The sequence below is a fragment of the Salvelinus namaycush genome, chromosome 16, assembly GCF_016432855.1.
Source record: "Salvelinus namaycush isolate Seneca chromosome 16, SaNama_1.0, whole genome shotgun sequence".
NCBI classification, from domain to species: domain Eukaryota; kingdom Metazoa; phylum Chordata; class Actinopteri; order Salmoniformes; family Salmonidae; genus Salvelinus; species Salvelinus namaycush.
Genome location: NC_052322.1, coordinates 12,456,776 through 12,473,866, shown reverse-complemented (window position 1 = coordinate 12,473,866; position 17,091 = coordinate 12,456,776).

The following is a 17,091-nucleotide window of genomic DNA, read 5'->3' as shown; positions in this document are numbered from 1 at the left end:
GTGCATGCGCCCGGGCCGCGACAAGGAGTCGCTAGAGCGCGATGGGATAAGGGCATCAGGGCCGGCCAAACCCTGCCCTAACCCGGACCATGCTGGGCCAATTGTGCACCGCCTCATGTGTCTCGCTATCGCGGCCGGCTGCGACACAGCCTGGGATCGAACCTGGGTCTGTAGTGACGCCTCTATCACTGCAGTGCAGTGCCTTAGATTCTTTGGGGACAGAGGTTGAAATTTACACAATTGTTACCTGGGGGAGGGTCATGTATTTTTCAATAATAGTCAGGGGGATGGTTTAGTATTTTTTATTTAGTCCAGTTGAGAGTCATGGAATTTGTAATTGATTAACAAACCTAACGCAATGGTACACTTAAGCACTGGTGGTAGCTATAGGTTCCGGGGTGTGTCAGAAATATTTTTGTTATTTTCACAACCAGAAATAATCAGCACAGGGCTGGCGGTGGCCAAAAGAGCTGGGTTTTGATGAATAAACCAGTTGTGGGTGTGTCGAGGCTTGGCCCCACACTGGCCAATCAGAACGTGCTCCATGGTTAAATACACAATATATACAAAAGTATGTGGACACTCCTTAAAATTAGTGGATTCAGCTATTTCAGCCACATCTGTTGTTGACAGTTGAATAAAATCAAGCACACAGCCATGCAATCTCCATTTACAATCATTGCCAGTAGAATGGCCTTAATGAAGAGCTCAGTGACTTTCAACGTGGCACCATCATAGGATGCCACCTTTCCAAGAAGTCAGTTCGTCAAAGTGGAAGCATCTAGGAGCAGCAATGGCTCAGCCGCGAAGTGGTAGACCACACAAGCACACAGAACGGGACCGCCGAGTGCGGAAGCGCGTGGTGCGTTAAAATCGTCTGTCCTCGGTTGCAACACTCACTATTGAATTCCAAACTGCCTCTGGAAGGAACGTCAGCACAATAACTGTTTGTTGGGAGCTTCATGAAATGGGTTTCCATGGCCGAGCAGCCGCACACAAGCCTAAGATCAATATGCGCAATGTCAACCGTCGGCTGGAGTGGTGTAAAGCTCGACTCTGCAGCAGTGGAAACGCATTCTTTGGAGTGATGAATCACGCTTCACCATCTGGCAGTCCGACGGACGTATCTGGGTTTGGCGGATGCCAGGAGAACGCTTCCTGCCCGAATGCATAGTGCCATCTGTAAAGTTTGGTGGAGGAGGAATAATGATCTGGGGCTGTTTTTCATGGTTCGGGCTAGGCCCCTTAGTTCCAGTGAAGGGAAATCTTAATGCTACAGCATACAATGCCATTCTAGATGATTAGATCAATACAGAATTAGATCAATACAGAAATGGTTTGTCGAGATTGGTGTGGAAAAACTTGACTGGCCTGCACAGCGCCCTGACCTCAACCCCATCAAACACCTTTGGGATGAATTGGAACACTGACTGCGAGCCAGGCCTAATCGCCCAACATCAGTGCCAGACCTCACTAATGCTCTTGTGGCTGAAGTCCTCTTAGCAATGTTCCAACATCTTGTAGAAAGCCTTCCCAGAAGAGTGGAGGTTGTTATAGCAGCAAAGGGGGGACCAACTCCATATTAATGCCCATGATTTTGGAATGAGATGTCCACGTACTTTTGATCATGTAGTGTATGTGGTTGCTTCAAGTTGTATATTTATGGTATTTTATGTATTGCCTTGGAATCAACTCCAATTCCAATGTTAGTCCTTTAAAGTTTGATAAACAGCTTACAGAAACGAAATAACAAAATGTAGACTCATCCCATCTTTGCTAAATATGTTAACTTCAACCTGTTTGCAGTCAATACACTACCGGTCAAAAGTTTTAGAACACCTACTCATTCAAGGGTTTTTCTTTATTTTTACTATTTTCTACATTGTAGAATAATAGTGAAGACATCAAAACTATGAAATAACATATATGGAATCATGTAGTAACCAAAAAAGTGTTAAACAAATCAAAATCTATTTAATATTTGAGATTCTTCAAATAGCCACCCTTTGCCTTGATGACAGCTTTGCACACTCTTGGCATTCTTTCAACCAGTTTCACCTGGAATGCTTTTCCAACAGTCTTGAAGGAGTTCCCACATATGCTGAGCACTTGTTGGCTGCTTTTACTTCACTCTGCGGTCCGACTCATCCCAAACCATCTCAATTTGGTTGAGGTCGGGGGATTGGGGAGGCCAGGTCATCTGATGCAACTCTTCATCACTCTCCTTATTGGTAAAATAGCCCTTACACAGCCTGGAGGTGTGTTGGGTCATTGTTCTGTTGAAAAACAAATGATAGTCCCACTAAGCCCAAACCAGATGGGATGGCGTATTGCTGCATAATGCTGTGGTAGCCATGCTGGTTAAGTGTGCCTTGAATTCTAAATAAAGCACAGACAATGTCACCAGCAAAGCACCCCTACACCAAAACACCTCCATGCTTTACGGTGGGAAATACACATGCAGAGATCATCCGTTCACCCACACCGGGTCTCACAAAGACATGGCGGTTGGAACCAAAAATCTACAATTTGGACTACAAACCAAAGTACAAATTTCCACCGGTCTAATGTCCATTGGTGGTGTTTCTTGGCCCAAGCAAGTCTCTTCTTATTATTGGTGTCCTATAGTAGTGGTTTCCCTGCAGAAATTCGACCATGAAGGCCTGATTCACACAGTCTCCTCTGAAGAGTTGATGTTGTAATGTGTCTTTTACTTGAACTATGTGAAGCATTTATTTGGGCTGCAATTTCTGAGGCTGGTAACTCTAATGAACTTATCCTCTGCAGCAGAGGTAACTCTGGGTCTTCCATTCCTGTGGCGGTCCTCATGAGAACCAGTTTAATAATAGAGCTTGATGGTTTTTGCAACTGCACTTGAAGAAACTTTCAAAGTTATTAAAATGTTCCGTATTTACTGACCTACATGTCTTAAAGTAATGATGGACTGTTGACATTGTTTCACATGTTGTGGAAAAATTCTTACACAGGGAAACTCGAAGTCAATCTTAAATTAATCATTGTTTATTGTCAGCGCGCTGGAGAGGTTCCAACCAACTCAATGCACAATAGTACACATGTCAATCAGAAGCTCTCCATGGGCAGACCCAGCAGTTGTCTAATATACACTTACATTTGAAGTCGGAAGTTTACATACACTTACGTTGGAGTCATTAAAACTCGTTTTGCAACCACTCCACAAATTTCTTGTTAACGAACTATAGTTTTGGCAAGTCGGTTAGGACATCTACTTTGTGCATGACACAAGTAGTTTCTCCAACAATTGTTTACAGACAGATTATTTAACTTATAATTCACTGTATCACAATTCCAGTCGGTCAGAAGTTTACATACACTAAGTTGACTGTGCCTTTAGACAGCTTGGAAAATTCCAGAAAATTATGTCATGGCTTTAGAAGCTTCTGATAGGCTAATTGACATCATTTGAGTCAATTGGAGGTGTAACTGTGGATATTTCAAGGCCTACCTTCAAATTCAGTGTCTCTTTGCTTGACATCATGGGAAAATCTAAAGAAATCAGCCAAGACCTCAGAAAAAAATACTAGACCTCCACAAGTCTGGTTCATCCTTGGGAACAATTTCCAAATGCCTGAAGGTACCACGTTCATCTGTACAAACAATAGTACGCAAGTATAAACATCATGGGACCACACAGCCGCCATATCGCTCAGGAAGGAGACGCGTTCTGTCTCCTAGAGATGAACGTACTTTGGTGCGAAAAGTGCAAATCAATCCCAGAACAACACCAAAGGACCTTGTGAAGATGCTGGAGGAAACAGGTACAAAAGTATCTATATGCATAGTAAATCAAGTCCTATATCGACATAAACTGAAAGGCCGCTCAGCAAGGAAGAAGCCACTGCTCCAAAACCGCCATAAAAAAGCCAGACTACGGTTTGCAACTGCACATGGGGACAAAGATTGTACTTTTTGGAGAAATGTCCTCTGGTCTGGCAGCATCATGTTGTGGGGGTGCTTTGCTGCAGGAGGGACTGGTGCACTTCACAAAATAGATGGCAATGTGAGGAAGGAAAATTATGTTGATATATTGAAGCAACATCTCAAGACATCAGTCAGGAAGTTAAAGCTTGGTCGCAAATGGGTCATCCAAATGGACAATGACCCCAATCATACTTCCAAAGTTGTGGCAAAATGGCTTAAAGACAACAAAGTCAATGTATTGGAGTGGCCATCACAAAGCCCTGACCTCAATCCTCAATCAGAAAATGTGTGGGTAGAACTGAAAAAGCGTGTGCGAGCAAGGAGGCCTACAATCCTGACTCAGTTACACCAGCTCTGTCAGGAGGAATGGGACAAAATTCACCCAACTTATTGTGGGAAGCTTGTGGAAGGCTACCCAAAACGTTTGACCCAAGTTAAACAATTTAAAGGCAATGCTACCAAATACTAATTGAGTGTATGTTAACTTCTGACCCACTGGGAATGTGATGAAAGAAATAAAAGCTGAAGTAAATCCTTCTCTCTGCTATTATTCTGACATTTCACATTCTTAAAATAAAGTGGTGATCCTAACTGACCTAAGACAGGGAATTTTTACTAGGATTAAATGTCAGGAATTGTGAAAAACTGAGTTTAAATGTGTAAGGTGTAGGTAAACTTCCGACTTCAACTGTAGGTTTGAAGGAGAGATGAATGACGAGAGAGAATAACAGATCAGATGGATGGATGGATGAATAGATTGAGGGATGGAGGGAAGGAAGGGGGAGGGAGGAATGGACAGAAGGATGGAGGGATGAATGAAGAGAGGGAATGAGCAATGGATTGATGGAAGGATAGATAAATTGAGAAAGGGAGAGGAGAAAGGAATGGGTTGACCAAAACAGATGGGCATTGCCCTGCTCTGAGAGAGCAACAGATGCCACAGAAATTCCCCCAGAACCTCGGTGCCAGCCAGGCCACTAAACAACAGTAAATAGACAGATAGAGACAGGGACACAGGGCACACGGGCTCTACAATGCCACTACCCCTCTCTCACACACACACACACTCTTGCATGCACGCACGCACGAACACACACACACAAACACACAGAAGTCAGTGAGCCTTAGTGGTTGGTTGTGTAGTGGATATGGGGTCAATGAGCTCAGTGACCAATCTCTTCGGAGCATTTGGCAGTCCTATGCTGAGGCTATAGACTGCTATGCCTCATATGGCCTGCATGCCAGGTCAAATGAGAAGAGGTCTGAGTAGATGGATACAGGGGGTGATATCATAATTTTTTTGACAAATCTATTTAATCACTCATTGGATTTCATAGCAGTCCCCTGTTTCAATTTGGTTTCCGTTGGACATTTTAATATTTGTTAGATTTCCGCTATTTGCCAGAATCTCTGGTCATGAATATTATCAGTCATTACCAAGACATTAGGTCACTCACATTAATTGTACAAGTATAGAAATCCGGTGTTAATATTCAATTTAAAAATCCAGAAATTGTATCAGCTACTGTACTATGACATTAGAAGGGGGAGTCAATTGAGATACATTACATTTAATACATGTTCTATTTCATTGTATGGAGTCTCTGTGTTGGTCTCATAATACAGATGCTAATGCCAACGCTGCCCTGAGCCCCATAAAAACACATGACTCATACAGTACTCTCTATGGCAGATGCTGTGCTCTTCTCTGTGACTGTGGGTTATGGAGACTATCCAGAATACCAAAATTGGTATTTGTTAGGTTGCGACAAATGTTCTCATAACAGAAAAACGGTCTAGTTGTGCTTATGATTATATTTGTGTAAAACATTCACCTGACGTTGCAAGAACATTCCCAGAACACATTTAGTCTGTTCTTTAATAGTTCCTAACACATTTCTTTAGGTTGTGGTAACATTGTGGGGACATGGCAAGAGATATGTTGCCATAACACAAAAAACTGTCCGGTTGTGCCGATGATTACAATGTTTCTATTAGGTTGAAAAAACATTTGTTTGATGTTGTAAGAACATTCCCAGAATATTTTTTTATGTCCTTTAAAAGTTCCCAAAACACTAAAACTGTCGAGTTGTGCTGACATTCAGATAATGTTTTAATGTTTCTATTAGGTTACACAAAACATTCCCTCAATGTTCTTCCTATGTTCCCAGAATGATACCATTTTGTTTTGAACAGTCCATGGAGGTTTCTTTCATGTGTTTGTGTTATCTTACCGTTGTGGAAGTTAGTTAAACGACAATCCATGTAAAAACACATAAGGCAATTTATTAGACATTTATTGTAAACATAGTTTTACCGTAATTTGTAGATAGTCACACGCAGGGATTGAACCTGGGAGCTTTGCAGTGTTTTATCTGGAATTAATCCACTTGCCCACTGGGATGGACTAAGACAACTATAAATGTGTTTACACTTATACTCTGACTTACAGGTTGTGGTCTTTGTCTTTACAAAAGAGAGGATAACTACATCTAGAAAAAGAAGTATCCTCTATTATTTCTTACTCTACCAATCTAATTTATATACTGTAAAGTTGGGGTGTTCTGACTTTTATTTTTCATACAAACTTGATTTCAGAAATCACTGGCAGATTGAGGTGAGGTGTACGTATACAGTGCCTTCAGAAAGTATTCATACCCCTTGACTTATTCCACGTGTTGTTGTGTTACCGGATTAAATATATTGTTTTTTTCTCACCCATCTACACACAATACCCAATAATGTCAAAATGAAAACATGTTTTTAGAAATGATTGAAAATGTATAGAACATTTTATCCAGAAATATCTAATTTACATAAGTACTGTATTCCCACCACTGAGTCAAAACTTTGTAGAAGCACCTTTGGCAGCAATTACAGTTGTGAGTTTTTCTGGGTAAGTCTGTAAGAGCTCTCCACACCTGGATTGTGCAACATTTGCTCATTATTATTTTCAAAATTATTCAAGCTCTGTCAAATTGGTTTTTGATCATTGCTGGACAACAATTTTCAGGTCTTGCCATAGATTTTGAAGTAGATTTAAGTCAAAACTGTAACTCAGGAACATTCAGTGTCTTCTTGGTAAGCACCTTCAGCGTAGATTTGGCCTTGTGTTTTAGGTTATTGTCCTGCTGAAAGGTGAATTCATCTCACAGTGTCTGGTGGAAAGCAGACTGAAGCAGGTTTTCATCTAGGATTTTGCCTGTGCTTAGCTCCATTCCATACATTTCTTTATCCTGAAAAACTCCCCAGTCCTTAATGATTATAAGCATACCCATAACATGATGCAGCCACCACTATGCTTGAAAATATGGAGAGTGATACTTATTAATGTGTTGTATTGGATTTGCCCCAAACACAACACTTTGTATTCAGGACAACAAGTGAATTGATTTGCGAAATGTTTTCCAGTATTACTTTAGTGCCTTGTTGCAAACAGGATGCATGTTTTAAAATATGTTTATTCTGTACAGGCTTCTTTCTTTTCACTCTGTCAATTAGGTTAGTATTGTGGAGTAACTACAGTGTTGTTGATCCATCCTCAGTTTTATCCTACCACAGGCATTTTAAAAGGGGGGACTATTTTAAAGTCACCCCTGGCCTCATGGTGAAATCCCTGAGCAGTTTCCTTCCTCTCCAGCAACTGGTGCAGCAACTGTAGTGACTGGGTATATTGATACACCACCCAAAGTGTAATGAATAACTTTAACATGCTCAAAGGGATATTCAATGTCTGCTTTTTTTTTACCCATCTACCAATAGGTGCCCTACTTTGTGAGGCATTGAATCGTAAGTGACTCGTTTCAGCTAGTTTCATCTTGTTCTTGATACCATGTCTTACCAACAACTGTAACGATGTATTTGAGAGACAGCAAGTGCTCATTGTGAAAATGTATTTATGTTTTCATTAAATATTGGAGATTAAATATAGTTTACATGCTGTCAACAATCTAAGCCAACCCTGTCTGTTTTGCCCCATAGTTGTGCATGAGTCGGCTTTATTGCTAAACAACCAACCCGTCTATAGCCATAGTTTGGATCATAATTGAAGGATTTCAGTACAAAGGGATATCCACTAGAAACATTAGGATTCTGGTGTTGCAGCAGACTAAGTAGCCTACAGAGCTTGAAGACGGCAGATCGCAGGTTCAAATCTACTTGAATATCATACTTTACAAAAGCTATAGCTATATTTAGACAATATCCTAATAAAATCTAATGACGTAAGAAGATTGAAATGCCCTTTGTTGAAAAGTTGTGATAATGTTACATTACACATCAATATTAGCAGAACATTGCGGCAAGGTTTTCAGAACTATTTCCATTATGGTTGAAATATGTTTGTAGAACAATTCATCATGTCATAACCTTACAGGATAAATTTATAAGAGACTCGCAGGAATGTTTCTTTGTTGTTAAAGGTGTTAGTAGTAATATCTCCAACAACATTAGCAGAATATTCCAGGAATGTTTTTTTAGAACAACTTCTATTGTTACCAACATTTTATTGGTGAAATATGTTCAGGGAACATTATTAGAACCATCATATCATAATTTTCCCTGCTTCTTGTTATGGGTGTTTTGAATAACATATCCATCAACATTAGCGGAATGTTCCTGAACCACTTCTATTGCTCCCACATTTTGTTGAGGCAGTATGTTCTAAGAACATTACTGGAACATTGTGTTATTACATTTCTTGGCAACCTAATAAGAACCTTGGGGGAATGTTCTGGGGTAGTTTTTACAGATGTTGTAAACAACCGTAATGTTAGGAGAACATTCCAAGGATATTTCATTTCAAACATTTTATAAAAACGTTGTTTACATCCCTATTAGTGAGCATCTCTACTTTTCCAAGATAATCCATCCACCTGACAGGTGTGGCCTATCAAGAAGCTGATAAAACGGCACAACCTTGTGCTTGGGACAATAAACTGCCACTCTAAAATGTGCAGTTTTATCACAAAACACAATGCAACAGATGTCTCTAGTTTTGAATGTCTACCAGAGCTGTTGCCAGAGAATTGAAGGTTCATTTCGCTACCATAAGCCGCCTCCAACGTCATTTTAGAAAATTTGGTAGTACGTCCAACCGGCCTCACAGCCTCAGACCAAGTGTATGGTGTCGAAGAATGTGGTGATCGATGGTGTCAGAATCGGCACTGAGGTCTAGAAGCACAAGGACAGATTAAAAGATAATTTACCACCTTCACAAGGGCTGTCTCAATACTTTGATGGGGTTTAAAATCAGACTGGAGTGTTTCATATACATTATTTATCTTCAGGAAGGCAGTGAGTTGCTGAGCAACAGCTTTTTCAAAAATTTGGCAAGGAATGGGAGATTCGATATAGACCGATAGTTTTTACAATTTTCCCGGATCAAGGTTTGGCTTTTTCATGAGAGGCTTTATTACTGCCACCTTTAGTGAGTTTGGTACACATCCGGAGGATAGGGAGCCGTTTATTATTTTCAACATAGGAGGGCCAAGCACAGGAAGTAGCTCTTCATTTGTTAAGTTGGAATAGGGTCCAGTAGGCAGCTGGAAGGTTTAAAGGCCATGACTATTTTTGTGAATGTGTCGAGGGATACAGAATTTTAAAAAACTTGAGTGTTTCCATTGGTCTGAGGTCCTGGCAGTACTGTGCAGACTCAGGACAACTGAGTTTTGGAGAAATAAGCATATTCAAAGAGGAGTCTGTAATTTGCTTTCTAATGATCATTACCTTTTCGTCAAAAAAGTTAATGAATTCATTACTGCTGAAATTAAGACCATCCTCACTTGGGGAATGTTGCTTTTTAGTTAGCTTTGCGACAGTGTCAAAACATTTTTGGGGGATTGTTTTTATTCTCCTCAATCAGGTTGGAAAAGTTGACTGCTCGAGCAGCAGTGAGGGCTTTTCGATATTGCAAGGTACTGTCTTTCCAAGTTAGTCGGAAGAGGGAATTTTCTGGAAACTTTCAGGGCTCTGGTATTTTCTGTGTACCAGGGAGATAGTTTTTTGTTTTTAGCGGTGCGACTGAATCTAGGGTATTACGCAAAGTTAAGATTAGATCCTCGGTTAGGTGGTTAACTGATTTTTGTACTCCGACATCCTCGGGTAGGTAGAGGGAGTCTGGAAGGGCATCTAGGAATCTTTGCATTGTCCGAGAATTGATAGCGCGGCTCTTGATTATCCTTGGTTGGAGTCTGAGTGAATTATTTGTTGTGATTGCAAACGTAATAAAATTGTGCTCCGATAGTCCAGGATTATGAGGAAAAACGTTTAGATCCACAATATCTATTCCACGGGACAAAGCCAGGGTATGATTGTGGCAATGCCTAGGACCCGAGACATGTTGGACAAAACCCACTGAGTCGATGATGACTCCAAAAGCCTTTGGAGTGGATCTGTGGACTTCACCATGTGAATATTGAAGTCACCAAAAGGGATTAGGCTGCATAGATTTCATGACTAGAACCTCAAAAGACGAAAATGCAGTCTTTGTTTTCGTGAATTGAAATTTGCTGTCATAAATGTTAGCAACACCTCGTGGGATTTGGTCACAAGTGTAACCAGGAGCAGACGCCTCATTGAACACAGTAAATTCATCAGGCTTGAGCCATCTTTCAGTCAGGCCAATTTACGTTCAAGTTATTTAGCAGATGCTCTTACCCAGAGTGCATACTTTAACTCTTAACTTGAGTGCATACATTTTCGTACGTGTCCACTGTGGGAATCAAGCCCACAACCCTGGCATTGCAAGCGCCATGCTCTTCCAACTGAGTCACACGGGACTAAAGTTTATGATCAGTGATTAGTTCATTGACTATGACTGCCTTGGAAGTGAGGGATCTAACATTAAGTAGTCCTATTTTGAGATATGAGGTATTATCACAATGTCTTTCAATAATGTCAGGAATGGAGGAGGTCTTTATTCCAGTGAAATTCCCTTAAGTTTTGCCAGACCTAGATTGAGGCACAGACACGGTCTCAATGGGGAAAACTGAGCTGACTACACTGACTCTGCTAGGGGCAGTCTCCACTAAGCTGGTAGGCTAGCTAACAGTCTGCTGCCTGGCCTGCACCCTATCTCATTGTGAAGCTAGAGAAGTTAGAGCCCTGTCTATGTTAATAGATAAGATGACAGAACCCCTCTAGCTAGGATGGAGTACATCACTCCTCAGCAGGCCAGGTTTGCTCCTGTTTGTGGGTGAATCCCAGAAAGAGGGCCACTTATCTACAAATTCTATCTTTTGGGAGGGGCAGAAAAGAGTTTTCAACCAGTGATTGATTGTTACAAGTCTCCTGCAGAGCTCATCAGAGACAATTACTCAATGCCAACACATCTTTCTAGCTAAATTACACGCTGAAGCTATGTTGCACTTGGTGACCTCTGATTGTTCCTTTCTAACATTGTTGTTGCCGACATGGATAACAATATCCCTATACCATCTATACTCGCCAATTTTAGCCTCAGCCAGCACCATCTTCAGATTAGCCTTTTTGTCGGCAGCCCTGCCCCCTGGTAAACAATGAATGATCGCTGGATGATTCTTTTTAAGTCTCTTTATTGCATGTAATGGGATCGCCAATGACTAGGGTTTTCAATTTGTCAGCACTATTGGAGTCAGAGCTTCAGCGGCTCAGACCCTGTAACGGATGGAGGAGAGACCTGGGAAGGCTCTAAATCCGACTTGTCGGGAAAACCGGTTGAAAGCTTCTATCGGCTGAATGAGCGACACCGGTTGAGCATGCATTTCTTTCCAAAAGCCATGAGAAAATTGTCCGGCCATCATTTGCTACACTTAAATTGCCCTTACCTAACGACTGCGTCTGAAGCCGGGCATGCAACTCAGCTATCCTCACCATAAGGCGATGGTTCTCCTGTATATTATGAGTACAGCGACTGCAAAGCGAAGGCAAAATGTTAATTAGCTTTTTCAGCTGGAGGAAGTCCTGCAGATCCATGCCAGATAAAGTGTCCGGGGTGATGGTATACCACCCCTACCTTGTCACGACACAACTGATTGGCTCAAATGCATTAAGAAGGAAAGAAATTCCTAAAATGAACTTTTAACAAGGCACACCTGTTAATTGAAATGCATTCCAGGTGACTACCTCATGAAGCTGGTTGAGAGAATGCCAAGCGTGTGCAAAGTTGTCATCAAGGCAAAGAGTGGCTACTTTGAGGAATCTAAAATATATTTTGATTTGTTTAACACTTTTTTTGGTTACCACATGATTCCATATGTTATTTCATAGTTTTGATGTCTTCATTGTTATTCTACAATGTATAGATTAATGAGTAGGTGTGTCCAAACTTTTGACTGGTACTGTAGATCAACGGCGGATGTGGAGGATTCATACAAGGTAATATGGATGGAGAAGGAAATGCATTGCTTTACAATGACCATCAGGGTGTACCGTTTCCATGCATACCAAATGTTTGCAGTTTTGGTGACTTGACCTACATTGCATATGACCATAGCGCATGATTTATGGTCTTAATGGGTGGGATTCTTATGACATTGCCAGCAGTAAGATTTTAGTTCAATTTACAAAAGACAAGGGCTGTAGCTTTCAAATGCTATGTCACTTTCTATTTTCTGACAAACTCCCCAAACTCGCAGGACCCTGTACAGGAATATTCCCTGCTTGTTGTTATGGGTGATTTTAATTACTTTTTACCAGATAAGACTGAGAACATATTTTCATTTACAGCAATTGCCCAGGGAATACAGTAATCCCTCGTTTATCGCGGGGGTTACGTTCCGAAAATGACCCGCGATAAGTGAAATCCGCGAAATAGAAAACTTTTTTTTTTTTACAATTAGCAACTATTACATGTATACAAATACAGTGACTCACGTGTAGGCCGTTTCGTCGACATTATGGGTTTAGGAGATGTTCGAAATTACAAGATAATTTGGCCAACTTAATGTAAATTTGCCAAGCTGTTTTATGTACGTACACATAACTGCACGAGACGACAAAATGATAGCACAATTCGTAGCATGTTTTGATACAAGAAGCGGGAGTGAGTTTTTAGCGAATCAGAATGCAGAGCACAATGCACAAAAAAAAAAAAAAAAATGCATTATGAAAATCCGCGAAATAGCGAATCCGCGATAAGTGAACCGCGAAGTGGCGAGGGATCACTGTAGTTACAAGGGAGAGGAGGGGGGATGAATGAGCAAATTGGAACCTGGGGATGAAAATCACACAGAAAAGCAAACTAAATCAATCTAACTGCATATTCTATATTCATAGCTGATGTGAAATTTCCTACATGACAGTAGCCAATTTGAATCTGCCGCCAATAAGAAAAAAATGCCCATTCACACACAGCTTCCAAATTCAGCATCACATTACAGTTTTCAACGCACCCATACCTACTGCGGACAGGTTTGACACCAGTGTGTAGATCAGCAGATTCAGACTGCAGTAACTTGTTATGAGGGTCGAGGAGCCCCAGGATGTTCGCAATAAACTGTGCCATATGTACAAGTAGACTCGATTTCACTGAGCATCTCTGTGATGTTGACAGCGTGTTAAGGTGGCCAGTCCATCTCTGATCAAGAAGTCTTTTCAGTTTTTCCCCAGTGTACTGTGCAGCCACCGTGGGTTTCCTTAAGAAATTGTACAGGGAGCTACACACATTGAAAAAGTCTATCACAAAAGTCATCACACAGGAGTGATGGTTGCTGATAATGGGCCTCTGTACGCCTATGTAGATATTCCACAAAAAAATCTGCCGTTTCCAGCTACAATAGTCATTTACAATATTAATAATGTCTACAATAAATTTATGATCAACTTGATGTTATTTTAATGGACATTTCCAAGTGACCCCAAACTGTTGAACGGTAGTGCATAAATATTTAAACATGATTAAAGTGACCAATTTTCAGTGACTATGTACATAGGGCAGCAGTCCCTAAAGTGCAAGGTAGAGTACCTGGTGGTAGTCGGCTAGTGACAGTGAATGAGGGGTAGAGTAGGATACTAGGCAGAGGGCAGGGTACTGTGCGGAGGATTTCAAGTGGTGGCTGTTTAACAGTCTGATGGCCTGCTTTGACGCACCTGCACTGTCTCTGCCTTCTTGTTGGTAGTGGGCTGAACAGGCTGTGGCTCGGCTGGCTGAGGTCCTTGAGGATATTCATGGCCTTCCTGTGACACCGGGTGCTACAAATGTCCTGAAGGACAGGCAGTGTGTCCCCAATGGTGTGCTGGGCTGACCGGACCACCTTCTGGAGAGCCCTGCAGTTGCGGACGGTGCAATTTCCGTACCAGGCGGTGATACAGCCCAACAGGACACTCTCAATTGTGCAGCTGTAGACACTTGTGACGGTCTTAGGGGCCAAGTCAAATTTCTTTAGCCTCCTGAGGTTTAAATCGACCATTTCAGGTCATCAGTGATGTGCATGCAGAGGAAGTTGAAGCTTTTGACAATCTTCACTGCCGGGGTCGTCGACTAGCAAAGGAGATGTGTTGATAGGATTTTGGGAGTTTCCATCAGATTTCCTTTATTAAAGTCCCCAACTACAATAAATGCGACCTCAGGATATACGGTTTCCAGTTTGCACAAAATCCAGTTTACAGTTGAAGTTGGCAGTTTACATACACTTAGGTTGGAGTCATTAAAACTTGTTTTTCAACCACTCCACAAATTTCTTGTTAACTTCTCGGGGATATGCGGGACGCTAACGCCCCACTTGGCCAAAAGCCAGTAAAAATGCAGAGCGCCAAATTCAAATAAATTACTATAAAAATCAAACTTTCATGAAATCACACATGAAAGACACCAAATTAAAGCTACACTTGTTGTGAATCCAGCCAACATATCTGATTTCAAAAAGGATTTACGGCGAAAGCATGATGATTATGTTAGGTCAGTACATAGCCACAGAAAAACACAGCCATTTTTCCAGCCAAAGAGAGGAGTAACAAAAAGCAGAAATAGAGAAAAAATTAATCACTAACCTTTGATGATCTTCATCCGATGACACTCATAGGACTTCATGTTACACAATACATGTATGTTGTGTTCGGTAAAGTTTATATTTATATCCAAAAATCTGAGTTTAGGCGGGACGATACTGTCTCACTTGGCCAAAAGCCAGAGAAAATGCAGAGCGCCATATTCAAATAAATTACTATAAAAATCAAACTTTCATTAAATCACACATGAAAGATACCAAATTAAAGCTACACTGGTTGTGAATCCAGCCAACGTATCAGAATTCAAATAGGCTTTTCGGCGAAAGCAAACAATGCTATTATCTGAGGACAGCACCATAGTAAACAGAGAGAGAAGCATATTTCAACCCTGCAGGCGCGACACAAAACGCAGAAATAAAAATATAATTCATGCCTTACCTTTGACGAGCTTCTGTTGTTGGCACTCCAATAAGTCCCATAAACATCACAAATGGTCCTTTTGTTCGATTAATTCCGTCGATATATATCCAAAATGTCCATTTATTTGGCGCGTTTGATCCAGAAAAACACCGGTTCCAACTTGTGCAACGTGACTACAAAATATCTCAAAAGTTACCTGTAAACTTTGCCAAAACATTTCAAACTACTTTTGTAATACAACTTTAGGTATTTTTCAAGTAAATAATCGATAAAATTGAAGACGGTGTGTTCAATACAGGATTAATTCAAACTGTAGTTAGCTTTCTTGTCACGCGCCTCTAACTAACAGTACACTTCCAGTGACCCTCGTTCAAGATGGCCGTACTTCTTCATTACACAAAGGAAAAAACCTCAACCAATTTCTAAAGACTGTTGACATCCAGTGTAAGCGGTAGGAACTGCAAGAAGGTCAATTAGAAATTTGTATTCCCAGTGAAAACCCATTGAAAAGAGTGACCTCAAAAAAAAATCTGAATGGTTTGTCCTCGGGGTTTCGCCTGCTAAATCAGTTCTGTTATACTCACAGACATGATTCAAACAGTTTTAGAAACGTCAGAGTGTTTTCTATCCAAATCTACTAATATAATGCATATCTTATCTTCTGGGGATGAGTAGCTGGCAGTTGAATTTGGGTGTGCTTTTCATCCAAACGTGAAAATGCTGCCCCCTATCCTAGAGAAGTTAACAAACTACAGTTTTGGCAAGTCAGTAAGAACATCTACTTTGTGCATGACACAAGTCATTTTTCCAAAAATTGTTTATAAACAGATTATTTAGCTTATAATTCACTGTATAAGAATTCCAGTGGGTCAGAAGTTTACATACACTAAGTTGACAGTGCCTTTAAACAGCTTGGACATTTCCAGAAAAGGATGTCATGGCTTTAGAAGCTTCTGATAGGCTAATTGACATCATTTGAGTCAATTGTAGGTACACCTGTGAATGTATTTCAAGGCCTACCTTCACACTCAGTGCCTCTTTGCTTGACATCATGGGAAAATCTAAAGAAATCAGCCAAGATCTCAGAAAAAAAATTGTAGACCTCCACAAGTCTGGTTCATCCTTGGGAGCAATTTCCAAACGCCTGAAGGTACCACGTTCATCTGTACAAACAATAGTACGCAAGTATAAACACCATGGGACCACGCAGCCGTCATACCGCTCAGGAACGAGACGCGCTCTGTCTCCTAGAGATGAACGTACTTTGGTGCGAAAAGTGCAAATCAATCCCAGAACAACAGCAAAGGACCTTGTGAAGATGCTGGAGGAAACAGGTACAAAAGTATCTATATCCACAGTAAAACGAGTCCTATATCGACATAACCTGAAAGGCCGCTCAGCAAGGAAGAAGCCACTGCTCCAAAACCGCCATAAAAAAGACAGATTACGGTTTGCAACTGCACATGGGGACAAAGATCGTAGTTTTTGGAGAAATGTTCTCTGGTCTGATGAAACAAAAATAGAACTGTTTGGCCATAATGACCATCGTTATGTTTGTTGGTAAAAGGGGGATGCTTGCAAGCCGAAGAACACCATCCCAACCGCGAAGCACGAGGTGGCAGCATCATGCTGTGGGGGTGCTTTGCTGCAGGCGGGGCTGGTGCACTTCACAAAATAGATGGCATCATGAGAAAGGATAATTATGTGGATATATTGAAGCAACATCTCAAGACATCAGTCAGAAAGTTAAAGCCTGGTCACAAATGGGTCTTCCGAATGGACAAT